The sequence below is a fragment of the Stegostoma tigrinum genome, chromosome X (genome assembly GCF_030684315.1).
Source record: "Stegostoma tigrinum isolate sSteTig4 chromosome X, sSteTig4.hap1, whole genome shotgun sequence".
Lineage (NCBI taxonomy): Eukaryota > Metazoa > Chordata > Chondrichthyes > Orectolobiformes > Stegostomatidae > Stegostoma > Stegostoma tigrinum.
Window position 1 is genome coordinate 17866586 of NC_081404.1, and position 17331 is coordinate 17883916.

The 17331-nt window shown below is 40.2% G+C and overlaps 1 protein-coding gene across 2 annotated transcripts in view; it reads right to left on the bottom strand.

Annotated features, from left to right (window-relative positions):
* Window positions 1-9055: 9055 nt before the first annotated feature.
* cdk4 (cyclin dependent kinase 4) overlaps window positions 9056-17331 on the bottom strand; it is a 72011-nt gene continuing 63735 nt past the window's right edge. The window contains exons 7-9 of one of the 2 annotated variants that reach the window (XR_007246680.2): window positions 16878-16974; window positions 12606-12662; window positions 9056-9480 (exon numbers count right to left, since the gene is read on the bottom strand). The gene's annotated coding sequence lies outside the window, so the exon portion shown is untranslated. Of the gene's footprint in view, window positions 9481-12605; window positions 12663-15591; window positions 15611-16877; window positions 16975-17331 lie in introns of those variants that run through there. The other variant, XR_007246681.2, reaches the window with a different exon arrangement.

Sequence of the window (17331 nt, forward strand, 5' to 3'; positions counted from 1 at the left end):
TCCTAGGCTCAATCCTAACCCCCCACCCCATGTAAAAAATGGGTGGTTTTCGTTGTTCACAGGGGATTCAAAGGGGCAGGGGTAAGAACAACAAGGCGCGAACATCAGATTTCTGACAGTCATAGACTTAAAAACGGGTAGTGTTATAACTCATTCAATCTCCATCTCCTGAAGGGTTAAAATCAGGTCCATTAACCCTGGTTCTTAATCCAAAAACGTTGCCTGACTCCCAGCTGAATATTTCCAGCATTTTCTGTTTTATTTTATTATTGATTTGTTCAGTTACATCTAACATGGGTTCAGCACACTGTGTAATTCTTACAATAAGTTCATCTAATTGCGCCAGAGATATATTTGTAGTTAATAGCATAATTCAAATTGTTTCCATACAGGGAGGGCAGAGAGCAGTGACCTTAATGCATAAACTTGATTAAACATCATCATTCGAACCACAAGTAATACCCCAAGGAGATCTGCTTGTATAAGTTTTTAAAAATCTATTTTCTGAGCAGTAACAGATAAAGCGGTTTTCTGGTACCTCACTGATTTGTCAATTATGAACTTGATCAGAGTGAAATGGCATCAGTCAATATCAAGCCTGGTGTATGGCTCATACCACACCTACTCGTACAAGTACCTTTCACAACATCATTTATAGTCAGTGAAGTACTTCTGAAGTTAGTCAATGTTATTAAATGGCAACAATTAAATGACAGTAAGCTTCCACAAATAGAAATGAGATAAAACAGCCGATAACCTGCTTTTGTGATGTTGGCCAACATACTGGGGAGAACTTTTCGGCTGGCGATGTCTAAATGTCTTATCTGAAATGCAGCACCTTTGACACTGCAGCACTTCTTTCGTATTGCACTGGCAATATCAACCAGGATTAAGTGTTTAAGTCTGTGGAGTGGACTTTGAATCCACGACCTTTTGACTCAGAGGTGACAGAGCTACCTGTGAAACAAGTCTGACTCTAAATTGTTTACATACTACTCAATTTGCATTGCTGTGACATGGAAGCCACCTGGCAGCTCTTTCATAAACTGTACAAAGGCAAATATCAAAAATTGAAGACAAGGCCATATATTGAAATGGAAATAAGTGACTGGAAGATGCTTGGTTCCCACTGGTTAATCTACACCATTTGCAATAACGTAACTTGCAATCAGACACACACATCAGGGAACAAAGGATCAAGAACTGACAAAGAGCCTGCACTTTAGTCTGACAGACCTACTGTGTATTTCCAACATTTTCTAATACCATTTCAGATTTCTAGCTTTTGAAATACTTTAATTCCCAGCAAAATGAAGCATGTGGACAAATTCATAGTCTACAATATCACTAATAAACGCAAAATAATACCATTTGAAATGACAGCCAGAACTAATCCTTCAGCATGTAATTTCTAAGCATTAGGCCTTATTTTCCCCCCAACACCATCAGTACGGAATATGTAAGAAAAAAATTTGGACTAAAAGATACACAGACTCCACCAAGTATTCTGATTATTTAGCACACATTAAGATGCAGAGAGTGCACTTGAGATAGGAACCGAAAACAGTGTATAAGTGAACCTTAGCAAAAAGGCGGCAATTAAAGGAACTGGCAAAGTAAGGGGGCAACATTTCTTTAGGAAATATTCTAGGCATTCTGATCCATTATCAATTTTTACCAAAGCTGAAAGAACAGGGGACTAAGGTACCTGATGAAATGGTGGCAGTGGACAGCTGTGCAGAATCTCAATTCCGAGCCACAAGGTTGGGGAGGGTGAGATTTTACAAGATTCACCAATAATAATAATTTTCATGTATGTAGAATCTTTAGCATAGCAAAATCATCCCCAAGCAGTTCACAGGGGCATAATCAGATAAAAATCGATACTGAACCAAAAGTGGAGACGTTAGTACAGGATACTAAATCAGAGGTAGGCATTAAACAGCATCAAAGTTGGAGAAGCTTAGGAAATAGGAAGCCAATGTTTCAACCCATTTATTCAGTCTAAGGCAGTGGTCAAGTAAGTACATAAAATCAGTGGCTTGGAACAAGGTTTGTGGCAGAGAATTAAAATAATTGTTTCGGTCTTCCTAGTATTGTTATATCTGACTCCAGCATCAGCAGTTCTTACGATCTCTGATAGAGAAAGTTTGGTTCTTGCAAGATTGGTTTCTCAACAAGCAGTGTAAACTTTGAAGCAGGAGTGGATTTTGTGGGTATCATTAGAATAGAAAACAATGTTATAACTTCAAAGATCTTCTAATTAATATGAGTATGAAAAGGAAAAGAAAAGAAAAAGTTATCAAGTTAATAAGTTGGACTGGACAGTGTGCAGAGCCATTGTGGGATGGAAGAAATTCAAAACTAGACCGTAGTCTCTGTATCAATTGGGAGATATAGAGGGAGGCTCAAATGTCTCCCCGTGACTACAGGAAAAATAGCACAAGAATTTGCCTACTCCCCCTCCCAATGTTTTTGGAATACTCCACATTGCTATTTCTAGCTTTTATTCTGAGAACGTACAACTCCCACCCCAATCCCAATCCTCAACATGTGTATGGGATCTATTCTTGTGCAAAGAAGTAACGTAAAGGCCCTTGGTCAAGTTCTTAAGTTTGTCTCAATTCAGTCCAGCATTCTTCTCCATCATTTTTTCCATCTCCCCATTCAAACTGACACTAACCTTCTCCCACCCTACCTCCTTATTCAACTAATATTCTTCCTTTTCCCTCAGTTCAAACTAGCACTCTTCTTCCCCACCCCTGTTCAGGTAGGAACTCACTCTTCTCCTCTTGTTCAGTTAATACTCACAAACTCTTGCCTATCTCAAGGCATTAGGCTCAGCAATTTCCTATTTCCACGAAGCAGGACTAAGAGACTCAGGCATCATTGAGTGACAGGAGGGTGGGGAATTTGGTCTGTATTTAGTTGCCCTATAGTTGCCATGTTTACCAAACAGCACAAATTCCTAAAACATAAAGCACTTTGGAACATTTTGATAGACAGGATGCAGACACTATATAAGTGGAATTTATTTCTTTCTTCTTCTGGAAGCAATAGTTATAGACAATACATACAATGCTGTGTCATCCTGTATGTACTATGCCTCACCCAAATATCTTTCATAGAATCCCCACAGTGTGGAAACAGCTTTTTCAGCCCAACAAGTCCACACCATACCTCAGAGCATCCCAACCAGACCCATCCCCATATTTCTACACATCCCTGAACACTATGGGACAATTTGCCACGGCCAATCCACCTAGCCTGCACACCTTTGGATTGTGGGAGAAAACCCACGCAGACGCGGGGAGAATGTGCAAACACCACACAGACAGTCACCCGAGGGTGGAATCAAACCTGGGACTCTGGTGCTGTGAGGCAGCAGTGCTAACCGCTGAGCCACCAATTTTACTTCCAAAATTAGATCCCTAAAATGGATCACATATTTTTCACATTGTTCAACACAAGCGTTTTTCAGGAAAAAGGTTAATAAATGAGGTTAAGAATGAGATTCTGCAATCCAAAGGGAATTGCACTGATTTGTAGCAGGACTGCCTTTTACTTGTCCATTGCACTTAATTGTGATCCTGGTTGATCTTTCATCTCAGGCTAATTGTCATCATTGTGGTGGCCTTTCATTGGTGCTTCTGATCCAGCTGCAATCTACCTTTTATGCTTCATCACTCATTTTTAAAAACAAGAATATTGTGGAATGCCGATCTTAACCAAAGATGTAAATCCATCTCTTCCCACTTTAGATATTGACTTACCTGTAGCAAATCTCTAGCACTTGTTTGAGATTCGATCTTGTGTTTTGAACCTGGCTGTAATTTATGCGGGTCTCATAATTTCTATTCAGAAGAGTCAGATGACTTGCTCTACAAACTGGGGCATTCTCTCCCTCAGTTCATTTCCTAAATAAGTGAAAGATAAATGATACATTTCTTTGTAGCTTTTTTTTATTGCTGCTGACAGTGCTGCTAGGAAAGTAGGCACCATGAGTAAAATAAGTATTTCATCATCAAGGATGGCAACCACTTGCTGATCCTCTTTTCCATACTATTGAACTGTCACACAATTAATTTCTCACATATTTGTAAACTACGTTGTAAGCACATCAGTCTCACTGCCAATTTTTTGCCTTTAAAGGTGAATTTTATCCTCACTGACTAATTCACAATCCTTCCTGAAGGCAAAACAAACCCTTCCCTTTGCCTCTTTCCCCGGACAATACATCCTTTGAGTGATGAAAAATCTTGTGCCAGGCGCATGGGTAGCCTAATGAATGTATTTTTAAAAATTCTCTCAAGGGTCATGGGCATCACTGGCTGGTCAGCATTTATTGCTCATCCCAGTTGCCCCTTGAAAAGGTGGTGGTGAGCTGCCTTGTTGAATCACTGCAGTCCATCTCCTGTAGGTAGACCCACAATGCCATTAGGGGGGATTTCCAGGATTTTGACTTAGCAACTGTAAAGGAACAGTGATATGTTTCCAAGTCAGGATGGTGAGTGGCTTGGAGGGCAACTCCCAGATGCTGATGTTCCTGTATATCTGCTGCCCTTGTCCTTCTAGATGGAAGTGGTCAAGGGTTTGGAAGATGCTGTTTAAGGATCTTAGATGAATTTCTGTTCGTGCATCTTGTAGATAGTACACACTCCTGCTATTGAGCATCAGTGGCGAAGGGAGTGGATACTTGTACATGTTAAGCAGGCTGCTTTGTATTGGATGGCACCAAGATTCTTCAGTGTTGTTGGAGCTGCACTCATCAGGCAAGTGGGGAGTATTTTAACACATTCCTGACTTGAGCCTTGTAGGTGGTGGACAGGCTCTGGGGAGTCATAGGGTCAATTACTCACTGCAGTGCTCCAAGCCTGGTTCTTGTAGCCAGTGTATTTATATGGCTAGTCTAGTTCAGTTCCTGGTTAATGGTAACTCCCAAGATGTTGATAGTTGGGGATTCAGTGAAGGTAACACCATTGAATGTTAAGGGGTAGTGGTAGGATTGTTTCTTATTGGAGATGGTCATTGTCTGGCATTTGTGTGGCACAAAGGTTACTTGCCACTTGTCAGCCCCAGCCTGGATATTGTCTGGGTTTTGTTGCATTTGAACATCATTTTTTTCAGTACTTGAGGAGTCACAAATGGTTCTGAACATTATGCAATCATCAGCGAACATCCACACTTCTGGCCTTAGGATGGAGGGAACATCATTGATGAAGCAACTGAAGATGATTGGGCCTAGGACACTACCCTGAGGAATTCCTGCAGAGATTTACTAGAGCTAAGATAACTGACATTCAACATCCACAACCATCTTCCTATATGCCAGGTATGACTCCCATGAGTGGAGAATTTTACCCCTGATTCCCAATGATTCCAGTTTTGCTAGGGCTCCTTATGCCACGCTTGAATGTGGCCTTGATGTCAAGGGGTGTCACTCTCACCTCCCCTCTGGAACTCAGCTCTTTTGACCAGGTTTGAATCAAGACTGCAAGGAGCTCAAGAGCTAGGTGGCCCTGGTAGAACCAAAACTGGGCATCAGTGAACAGGTTCTTGCTGAGCAGGTGTTGCTTGGTAGCACTCTTGATGAAACCTTCTATCACTTTACTGATGATTGAGTAGACTAATTAGGCAGTAGTTGGCTGGGTTGGATTTGACCTGCTTTTTGCGTAGACGACATACCTGGGTAATTTTCTAAATTGTCAGGTAGATGCCAGCATTGTAGCTCTACTGGAACAGATTGGCTATGCGTGCAGCAACAAGGCTTCAGCACTACTGCCAGAATGTCATCAGGGCCCATAGTGTTTGCAATATTGTGTGCCTCCAATGATTTCTTGATACCATGTGGAGTGAACTCAATTGACTGAAGACTGGTATCTGTGATGCTGGGGACCACTGGAGGAGGCCAAAGTGGACCATCCACTTGGCACTTGTGACTAAAGATCACTACAAAATGTCTCAGCCTTATTGGTAGCACAGATTTCTGGGCTCTTTCATTGTTGAGAATAGTGACTTTTGTGAAGGCTCCTCCTCCAGTGAGTTGTTTAATTGGCCACCACCATTCACAACTGGATGTAGCAGGACTACAGAGCCTAGATCTGATCTGTTGGTTGTGGGATTGCTCAGTTCTGTCTGTTGCTTGTTGCTTCTGCTGCTTGGCATGCAAGTATTCTTGTTTGGTAGCTTCACCAGGTTGACACCTTATTTTTAGGTATGCCTGACATTCCCTCCTGCACTCTCCAGTGAACTAGGATTGATCCCCTGGCTTGATGGTAGTTGTTAAATGAAGGATATGCTGGGCCACACAAACAGACAGAAAGATTCTAACTAGATAGGATGACAGTATTTTCCACTGTGTTCAGAAGTTCAGGTGAAGTCTCATGGCACAAATTGTAAGGTGTTATTCAGTTTGAGAAGTATAGGAGAGAAATCAACGGTGGTGGTGAGTACAAACAATATAATTTTGGGGACACTAAAAATAGTTATTTTTAAATTTGGGATTGTAATAGAAAGAATAAATAGAAGGAATAGAAATAGAAAAGAATGTTGCAGTTCCTTGGAAAGTGTCTCTAAAAGATGGTAAGCCTCAATTTTAACAGTGAGGAACAGCCAACACTCTCAATCTTCTCCAATATAGAACACTAGAGGGCAACATCACACCATAAATGAGTAAATGCTGAGTAAAAGTCCTAAAGCATTCAGTAGTAGTTTTGTCTTTTCTAAGCAGCATATGCATTCTCCTGTTTCTCTCTGCAGATCTCCCTTTATCCAGTTTATATTTGTGAGAGCAGCTACACAGCCTACTTTCACTGATCTACCAATAATGAGGCATCTTTGCATTGATAAGTCACATTCAAGTGTTCAGGGGTGGAGAAAATTGAGATACTGATTCCAGTCTATAAATTTGATAATACATGTTTCAAAATCTGGCCTTGAGAAAATTATGCTTCCAGTGCAATTTGAACAAATAGATAATTGGGACAAGACTGAAAAGTTATGGAGACATCGTAAAAATTCTAGTCAAGCTGCTAATGATTTTAGACTTTAAGAATCAATGTTTATCTTGAAATTGCACAAGTTGTGCAATTAAAACTCAAACACCTGAAAGTCTGCACTGGACTAGAAGACCCAATATTAAACCAAAGGGTCAGAAAGGTACAACAGAACAAGACAGTGCAGTACAGAACCAGAAGACATTGGCAGTTTCAGGCAGAACCCCTTCAACAAACTGATAAAGGCAAAAATAGTCTGACGTTTTACAAAGATAAAATGAGCATATTCACACAGCAAGTCTGAATTTTTAAGTAATATTGCAAAAGATGGTTTTGCAGAGGTCTGAGAATGCGAGAATGTTGTAGCCTTTACAAAAGGCTGGAAATAATCACCTCACATACATCTGTAAAGTCTATGGTTTGCTCCAAAGATCCAGTGTATTCGAAGACTGTAAGAAATATTTCTTGAAGACGAGGATGAAAATCCCTTCTGGATCAGTTTAATCTTTGTCCAAGAGCTTATCAGCAACATGCTGTATATTTCTAAATGTGTAACTACATTAGAAATGGATCTCATTTATTAGTCTTTACCTGGAATGCAACAGTCCAACAAATATTGGTATCGGGTGCAAAGCATTCTGGTATGTCTTGCAGCTGTGAAATAGGTAATTTATTGCTGGAGACTGTCTTAATGCAAATTGACTGAAATGAGTAGTTTTAAGTTACTGTTTGCAGACTTAAGGGAGCTTCACTGTTTGATACAAATACAAAATGTATTTCAGTTCAGCATTCTTTTCTCCCCTCAAAATTACATCCTCAGAGATCAAACATTTGCCACTTAAGAGCTTACATGAGGGTCAATAGGGTTCTTGCTAAGTTGATGGAGACACAGAAGAATCTTGTTCATGGGAACTTGCTGCATACAGGATGCCAGAAAACAAAACTTGTTAGCTTTTCAAAGTAATTCATTGTAGGTGAAGCATCTGGAGATACAGTTTTTTCTTTAGAGCCTTTTTGGCTTCACAGCTTTGCTCCATCTGCTTGGTTTCTGAAAGATAAAGTGTATTCACTTGCAGCGTTAACCTCAGGTAGCAGACACAAGGACAGCTTTTTTTTTATACTTTTTCCTGGTGTACCTGTGTTGATCATGAGGGAAGACTAGCTACAAGTCTGTAGTTTGGACAGTTCTACACTGTAACTTGAAAGTAAATTAGAAGTTTTCTGACTTTGAGTAGAAACTACAAAACCTCTATCTCAACCTAACAAGACTGGTTCACTTAGCACTTAATGTTAAGTACCAGGCCAAAGTAATTTGTGCTAGGCAGTTAATATGAAGTTTATATTTTTTTTTAAAGTAAGGCAACTACATATATCCCCAAGTTAAACAGCATCCAAGATAAGTGATAAACTGATTCCTTGACAAAGAGCTACATCTACTGGGCAATTTTGTCAGTAATCAACAAAAACACTGTTTGATGATGTAGTTTCTGTGCAGTGGCATTCCAGCAACTTCTCTTTGTTCCCTTTACTTTGAAAAACCTCAAGAGAACATCTAAAAACACACCAAAGCCGTCAGTTGAGTACAAGGTGAAATTTTTCAGTCGAGGCAAAAGAGAAAGAAAATCTTGTGTTCATAAGCACAGGAGAGACAGAGGAGATACCTGAGACTGACCATCTAAACCACACAATTAAGTGTATGATTTTTCTCTAGATGCTCACAAAGATGAAGGGGAAAGTGCATTTTCAAAACCCAAATAACATTTTACCAATTTTAAACTTTAGCTCCCATTTTTTCCTGTTATTGGTACAATGCCACTGAAAGTACTTTCCATACTCATGTAAAAGTTGAGTTTCTAAGACTATATTTTTAGTTTATAATGTAAGGAGGTTGAAATCCACCCTCTCCTATCATCTTGCTATTGTAGAGTTGACTGGTCAGATACTGTACCCACCAATCCTGAAAGTGCTGCAAAAGAAGCTAAAAAGTATTTTCTTTTATTTATGAAATATTTTCATGGAATCTGACATTCATTTCTGCACATAAATTCAAATACAAAAGCTTTATGTACATATTTACAACATTTTAATTAGATTTTTCACAAGACAAAAATATACTAAGCAGCAGGGCATGCTGAGTATGTATTAATATCCATAGAAATCACCTTCCTCCTTAACTCCAAAATCAAATAACTCATCCCAATCGGCTTCTTCAATTTCATCGTCACATGGACCATGATCAATATTAGCAATCACATCGTCATCGGCCATATTGTTCCGCAATTTATCTTTTTCTAAGCCATCGAGTGCACTTCATATCCAACATTTCTTGAATGGTTTAACAACTTCCATTCCGTTTGTATCCTGGGCCTCAACAACCCACTCAAACAGCATCGCTAACATTGGAGCCCATATACTCTTGATAAATGTCTTCTCTCCTTTGATCATCCAGTGATGTAATATTTTTCTCATGCCATCCTGAAAGGGCCTGTTTAGAAAGACATCCAATGATTGAACAAGACTGGTTAGACTACTAGGAATTACTGCAATATCAGAGATAATGGGAACTGCAGATGCTGGAGAATCCAAGATAATTAAATGTGAGGCTGGATGAACACAGCAGGCCAAGCAGCATCTCAGGAGCACAAAAGCTGACGTTTCGGGCCTAGACCCTTCATCAGAGAGGGGGATGGGGTGAGGGTTCTGAAATAAATAGGGAGAGAGGGGAAGGCGGACTGAAGATGGAGAGAAAAGAAGATAGGTGGAGAGGTAGGGACGGGATAGGTCAGTCCAGGGAAGACGGACAGGTCAAGGAGGTGGGATGAGGTTAGTAGGTAGATGGGGGTGTGGCCTGGGGTGGGAGGAAGGGATGGGTGAGAGGAAGAACAGGTTAGGGAGGCAGAGACAGGTTGGACTGGTTTTGGGATGCAGTGGGTGGAGGGGAAGAGCTGGGCTGGTTGTGTGGTGCAGTGGGGGGAGGGGACGAATTGGGCTGGTTTAGGGATGCGGTGGGGGAAGGGGAGATTTTGAAACTGGTGAAGTCCACATTAATACCATTAGGCTGCAGGGTTCCCAGGCGGAATAGGAGTTGCTGTTCCTGCAACCTTCGGGTGGCATCATTGTGGCACTGCAGGAGGCCCATGATGGACATGTCATCTAAAGAATGGGAGGGGGAGTGGAAGTGGTTTGCGACTGGGAGGTGCAGTTGTTTGTTGCGAACTGAGCGGAGGTGTTCTGCAAAGCGGTCCCCAAGCCTCCGCTTGGTTTCCCCAATGTAGAGGAAGCCACACCGGGTACAGTGGATGCAGTATACCACATTGGCAGATGTGCAGGTGAACCTCTGCTGAACGTGGAATGTCATCTTGGGGCCTGGGATAGGGGTGAGGGAGGAGGTGTGGGGGCAAGTGTAGCATTTCCTGCGGTTGCAGGGGAAGGTGCCGGGTGTGGTGGGGTTGGAGGGCAGTGTGGAGCGAACAAGGGAGTCACGGAGAGAGTGGTCTCTCCGGAAAGCAGACAGGGGTGGGGATGGAAAAATGTCTTGGGTGGTGGGATCGGATTGTAGATGGCGGAAGTGTCGGAGGATGATGCGTTGTATACGGAGGTTGGTGGGGTGGTGTGTGAGAACGAGGGGGATCCTCTTTGGGCGGTTGTGGCGGGGGCGGAGTGTGAGGGATGTGTTGCGGGAAATACGGGAGACGCGGTCAAGGGCGTTCTCGATCACTGTGGGGGGAAAGTTGCAATATCATTGCTTTGCAATCTAACTTCAGCAAGAACATTAAAAGGTGTGATCTGAACATGTCACAGATGAGAAGACTTGTTTTCGCTTATGTAACCTTCCTAGTTGAAAGCTGAAAAATTTCCTCAGCTTTATTTTCAAACCACCTCCGTTCACTCATTGCTTATACACATTAGCCAACTATTTCTTTTGGGAATTATTATTTTGGGAGGGATCACAGTTGCTTAAACTTCATGCTGTCAGACATACAACAATACTCTTTTATTGTTAGTTGTCTTCACTGTTTCTTCTCCAATTTGGCTCACCATTTGCTTGGTCAGGATGTCAAAATTCATGGGAGTCTCATTGATGTTCCCAAAACAGGCCAATCTGTATCCATTCTTTTGTCAATGTTTGGGTATAAATCACAGATATGCTTTAGCCTGTCTTCAAGTTCTGCTGGGACAAGCTGTGGAACCTTGGTCTTTTGTCTCAGGACAACACGGCTTGCCTTTATAAATATGGCATGTAGGCTAACTTTGAAACTTGGAATGCCCAATTTTCTTTGTTGTTTTAGAATGAAGATTTGGATAGATCCTTGAGAAACTGAAAGCCCATTCTGGTGATTTTCATTGGTGCATTTAGCAATTTTGTCTTCTGACTGCGACCCACGTCAGGGTTTTCTCCGTTTGCACATTTATCATTAGCTCAAAGGTGTGGTATTCTCGGATTCTATCAAGTAGGTTTGCACTAGAGCAAAATTAACTTTACCAGTGTGTACAGAGTATAAAACTTTGGCTAAAACCTGATGGTTACCTTATACATGACGTATAGGGCCAAAATTCTGAGATCAATTGTTATCAAGTATACAAGTGATATATTTTGAGTAAGTAAACAGCTTAATCAATAACAGGTTTCCTATTCTTCTTCATTGTCATTGTCAACTATGTAGCCATTATCCATTTTAAGGAATTCAATTTAAAGACAAATGGATCCTTCTGACAGCATTTAGGATTTCCACCACTACTTTCCAAGCAGACCTTCCGGAGACAGGTGTCTTTAGATAAAAATCTAACTGTCAGCAGAACTAGTTATACTTTACTTCCTGTTTTTACTACCAAACTAGAGGGCTGCAGGAAGAATTGTAAATTGTAAATTTATCAATTTTAAAAAAAAGTGTAATTATTGGAGGGTCCTATCCCTTGCCAGAGGCGAGGCATGGCTTGGGTTCAAAACTTTAAATGTTCCTTGTATAAGGGTTCTGGGTTATTAGTACTTTCTAGGTTACATGAGCAAGTCATTTATTTAAACACAGCTTTGAACAACAGATTAGCCATCAACCTAAAGTATAAAAACCAAAAGAAATGTGGATGTGGTAAATCAGGAACGAAAACAGAAGTTGCTGGAAAAGTTCAGCAGGTCTAGCAGCATCTGTGAAGAAAAAAATCACAGTCAATGTTTTGGGGCTTGTAGACCCTCCTCATGTTCCGAAGAAGGGTCTCCAACCCAAAATGCTAACTCTGATATTTTTCTTCACAGATGCTACCAGACCTACTGAACCTAAAGTATAATTCTGTTAATACATTAGTTTTGGTGGCTGGGGGAGTGAGGGGTAGTGGAACTTAACTTTCAATATGAATAATGACATAAGATGTAATGATTGACAATCTGGCTGACCAATAGAGTAACTTCCCTCACGTAGATCAACGATAACTCAGGAAAGGAGACCAAAATAATATCAAACCTTGAATGACTAGTTATAGACAATTGATAATTTGAGTAGCAAACATTTCTCTTTTGCTCCAGTTGATGTGGCGACCAGGCATCTCCAGAAAGATTTCAAGGAGAGGACATAATTGATAAAAAGTTATGAGTTAATGTTTTTATTTCAGACTTACATCATTTGCAGTTTTTAGCTCTTGACGGAACATATTGCTGGTTGAACAACTAAATTCCTGCAATGACAAAACAATAGAAGTACCTATAATTATAGTTAAGAGAACAAGGCTAAACAAAAGCTTTGCTTTGCATTTAATTTAAATTTCATTTTTACACAAACAAATGTTGCCCTAAATCAGTGAACTAATATTGATATTTCTGGCCCCAAATCTACATACAGCATGTACAGATGCAGGATCCTTGAGAGATTTTGGCTGCCAATTGGTCAAAATCTATTGATCGTATCAGCTCTTGTAAATTCAGATCATAAGAAATGTTATTTTATTTAATTTGTCTGCTAGATGACATGTTGTCACAATGCACATGGGGAGTCAACTGTAGTCTTCAGGTAGAATGGGGTTATAAGGCCATGGATAACTGAACCAATGTGCAGACATGGAATTCATACCCCATTTCAAGGCTGATATTCTACCAGAATTGTGTGTTATAACTACTGGTAATTAAATTTAATAAAATTATAGCGATTTAGGAAATCAATAGGTTGAAGAGAAATTAGTGTGACCAGTTTACACATATAAATGTTGATAACAATTAATAAAGGGAAAAAACGGATTAAAAATTACAAAATACAACAGGAAAAACTTTTGTACAGATAGTGACTGCATGGAAATACAGGGGTGGGAAAGGGAATTTTGTTCCACAATCCAACCCAAAATTGGACAAGATTATGGCAGAGAATATCAGAAAGCTCAGGTAATGAGGTCCCGACGATTGGCTCATCAGGCAGTTCCCACTCCCTGTCCAATAGCTTAATCCGAGGTGGCGGTTGCAGGGAAAACATGACCCTGACTCTCTTTCTCCATAATTCTCATATCCTCCTCAGCCCATTGTATCTTTATCCTCTTATCTTCAATTCACAAACTTGGGGAAATAAATAGCAAAATCTTGAAAACTGTCCATATTACTGAGGTGGCTGTGCTGGACATTTTAAAACACACAAAGGCAGATAAATCCCCAGGACCAGATCAGGTGTACCTTAAAACTTTGTAGCAAACTAGGGACGTGATTGCTGCATCCCTTGCTGAGATATTGTATCATCAATAGCCACAAGTCTGGAGGTTGGCTAATGTGGTGAGTCTGGCATCAGTAGTGGACAAGTTGTTAGAGAGTATTCTGAGGGACAGGATTTACATGCATTTGGAAAGGCAAGGGCTGATTAGGGATAGACAACATGGCATCTCACAAACTTGATTCAGTTTTCTGAAAAAGTGATGAAGACGAATGATGAAGGCAGAGTGGTGGATATGGATTTCAGAAAGGCATTTGACAAGGTTCCACATGATAGACTGGTTCACAAGGTTAGATCACATGGAATACAGGAAAAACTATCCATTTGGATACAAAATTGGCTCGAAGGTAGGAGACAGGTGGTGGAGGGTCACTTTTTGGACTACTGTGTGCCACAGTGATCGGTGCTGGATCCACTGCTTTCTGTCATTTATATAAATGATTTGTATGTGAAAAGAGGTGATATGGTTAATAAATTTGCAGATGACACCAAAATTTATGGTGTAGTGGACAGTAAAGTGAAGGTTACCTCAGGAGTACAACAGCACCTGGATCAGATAGGCTGAGGGATGGCAGATGAAGTTTAACCCAGATAAAACGTGAGGTGACACATTTTGGTAGGGCAAATCAGGGTCAGATGTATACACTTAATGGTAACGTCCTGGGGAGTGTTGCTGAATAAAGAGACCTTGCAGTGCAGGTTCATTGTTCATCAAAAGTGGAGTCACAGGTAGACAGGGTAGTGAAGGCGATGTTTGGTATGCTTGCCTTTATTGGCAGTGATTGAGTACAGCAGTTGGTATGTTATGTTGAGGCTGTACAGAATGTTGGTTAGGCCATTTTTGGAATACCACGTGCAATTCTGCTCTCCCTGCTATAGGAAAGATGTTGTTAAACTTGAAAGGGTACAGAAATGATTTACAAGGATGTTGCCAAGGTTGAAAGGTTTGAGTTGTAGGGAAAGGCTGCGGCTGTTTTCGCTGGAGCGTCAGAGGCTGAGGGGTGACCTTATACAGGTTTATAAAGTCATGAGAAGCATGGATAGGGTGAATAGTCAAGGTCTTGTCCCCTTGGTAGGGGAGTCCAAAACTAGGCAGCATAGGTTTAAGGTGAGAGGGGAATGATTTAAAAGGAACCTAAGGGGCAACTTTTTCACACGGGGGTGGTGTATGTATGGAATGACCTGCTAAAGGAAGTAGAAGTTGGTACAATTACAACATTTAAAAGGTATCTGGGTGGGTATATGAATAGAAAGGGTTCAAGAGGGATAAGGGCCAAATGCTGGCAAATGGGACTGGATTAATTTAGGATATCTGGTTGGCATGGGCAAGTTGGACCGAAGCAGCTGTTTCCGAGCTGTACATCTGTATGACTCTGACACTCATTACTTAAAACTCTTCCTCCTACCTGCTCCCTCAACGTACACCTCTTTCCCTTTGAACTACATATATAACCCCCGTTTCTACCTGTCCCCTTTAAGCCACTGCAGTTGGCTTTCTCTCAAGTCTCCATCCACTCTTACTCCTTTCCTTCAAGGCAGTTTGGTGGTAACCTCCTCGCATTCAACCATTATCACATCTCCCTTCCAAACTCTTGTTATCTGTTTCCCTTTGCTGTCACTTGTTTTCCATATTGAACTCGTCTTTTCCTTTCCATTTAAAAAAAATCAGTTTGGAAGAAATAAACTTTTCCATACTCTTTCTGACCTAAGTCTCTCATTCACTTTCTTTCAATCCAGTCTCCGTCTCTAACACCCTCAATTAAATATGGTTCATAAGCTTGTAAAATGGTCAACAAAAGCTGTAATAAAAACACTGTTGGTTCCTTCCCTATCTCGCAGAGAAGTCAAAGCTTGCCTCAGTGTGTTCGGTAAAGCTGCTAATATGTTTCCTCTTATCATTCACCATGAAGAAACCAATGCAGAAAGTGTAAGAAGCTGAAGAAGAATAAAGAATAACAGTAATGAATCATAAAATAAATTGATACATTTCAGATACTCAGCATGCACGATCCAAGTTCAGATTGGAATCACAATTTTAGTCGAAAATATCAAGTCCAAGCATGGGTCTTTTGGAGAAGCTAAAACCTACAAGTAAAATCTTTAAGGAAAGCATGAAAACACCAAAAGGACTATGTGATGGATAAATTTGAACAGGATATTGAGAAGTCTTTTTCTAAATTTAATTTGGTTTAAACCATGATTTTGGACACTAGAAATATCTTGTACTAATGGAAAAAAAACTGTAAAAGAATCAGAAAGAATTTGGAGTCAGCTGTGGGAACCCCATGCACCCTTAGGGCAGCAAACTATACAATAGCAGATATGCCACATGAAGCGACAAACATCCGCACATCACCTATTACAGTGTCAAGTGCTGCAGCTACTTTATAATAAGACCAGTTAGTTGACTTACACATCTGTAGAAGGAAGTATTGAATGGATCTTTAAATAAAGATCAAATTAAGATCAAGATTACCAGAAAATAGTTAAAATAGAAAATATCTATCAGATGGAATTACAGGAAATGCTTTCCAAAATGCAGAGTTTTAAAAAATCCCAGAATGCAAAGCATTTAAAAACCAAAATCAAATGCCATTTTAAGCCACAATGAACTGGGGCTTTCCGCATACTGTTTGAAAATGGACAAGTTATCTGCATGTTCCTTACAAGTGTAGAAATGGAAAATATCTAAATCCATTTTTCATTAATCTTACTCAATATTTTTGCTGGAATTTTCAACGATTAGCAGGACAATTTAATAGTTAGGCCCAGGATTTGCTAACTTATAAGCAATCATTTCCAGGAACATACCTCAGGCATAAACTAATTCTAAAACGGCATATTCTCCTGTATTTCTAAATATCGGTATACAGGTTATTAATTAAAAAGAAAGTCAAAGGTTATTAGAGTAGCTGGGAATGTGAAGTTAAGTCCATAATCAGATCAGCCATGACCCTATTGAATGGTGGTACAGGTTTGAGGGGCAAAATAATTTACGCTTGCTCCCAATTCATATGTGCAGGGCACAGTTTTAACTGTTTTTGATGTACATTAATTCAGATGTTTCTTCTAAAAGGATAGCAGCAGAGTAGTCTGTTTCTTTTTTTTTCTCTGTATTTTTTTTCTTTTTACCTCCCATCCTCAGTTGGCAGCGGCAATGTTTGGTGTGAAAGCCAACTCAGCGTGGACCTGGACTCCTTACCTTAAGGTGAAACATCTTCCCAACATGTATCTTATCAAAAACTTCCATAACCTTAAACGACCTCCTGGAAGTCAGGTCTCATTCTTCATTCACTCTGCTGAGGAAAAAGAGAGGGGCAGTACGTGTTAACTTAAGCTCTTTTCTGGTCAAATTCTCGAAGGTTTAGCTTGGGTAAACTAGTTGTGATGTTTACGTTAACGTTATGAGAATGTTTTTATAAGCGGTTCAGGTTGATAGAAAAGTCTAGAAATGCATACAACAGGTCAAGTAACAGTTGTAAAGAAAACTTAATGTTTGAGGGCAGTTCTGTCATTATAAATGATTCATTTCAGTTAATTGAACCCTTTAAAGTAATACCGCCTTGTTAAGACAAGACAACCTTTTTGTCATCTCAGCGAGACCGTTTATTAAATGGCGAGTCCACGATAACAGGGTCTTTTCCTCGGACTGCAAC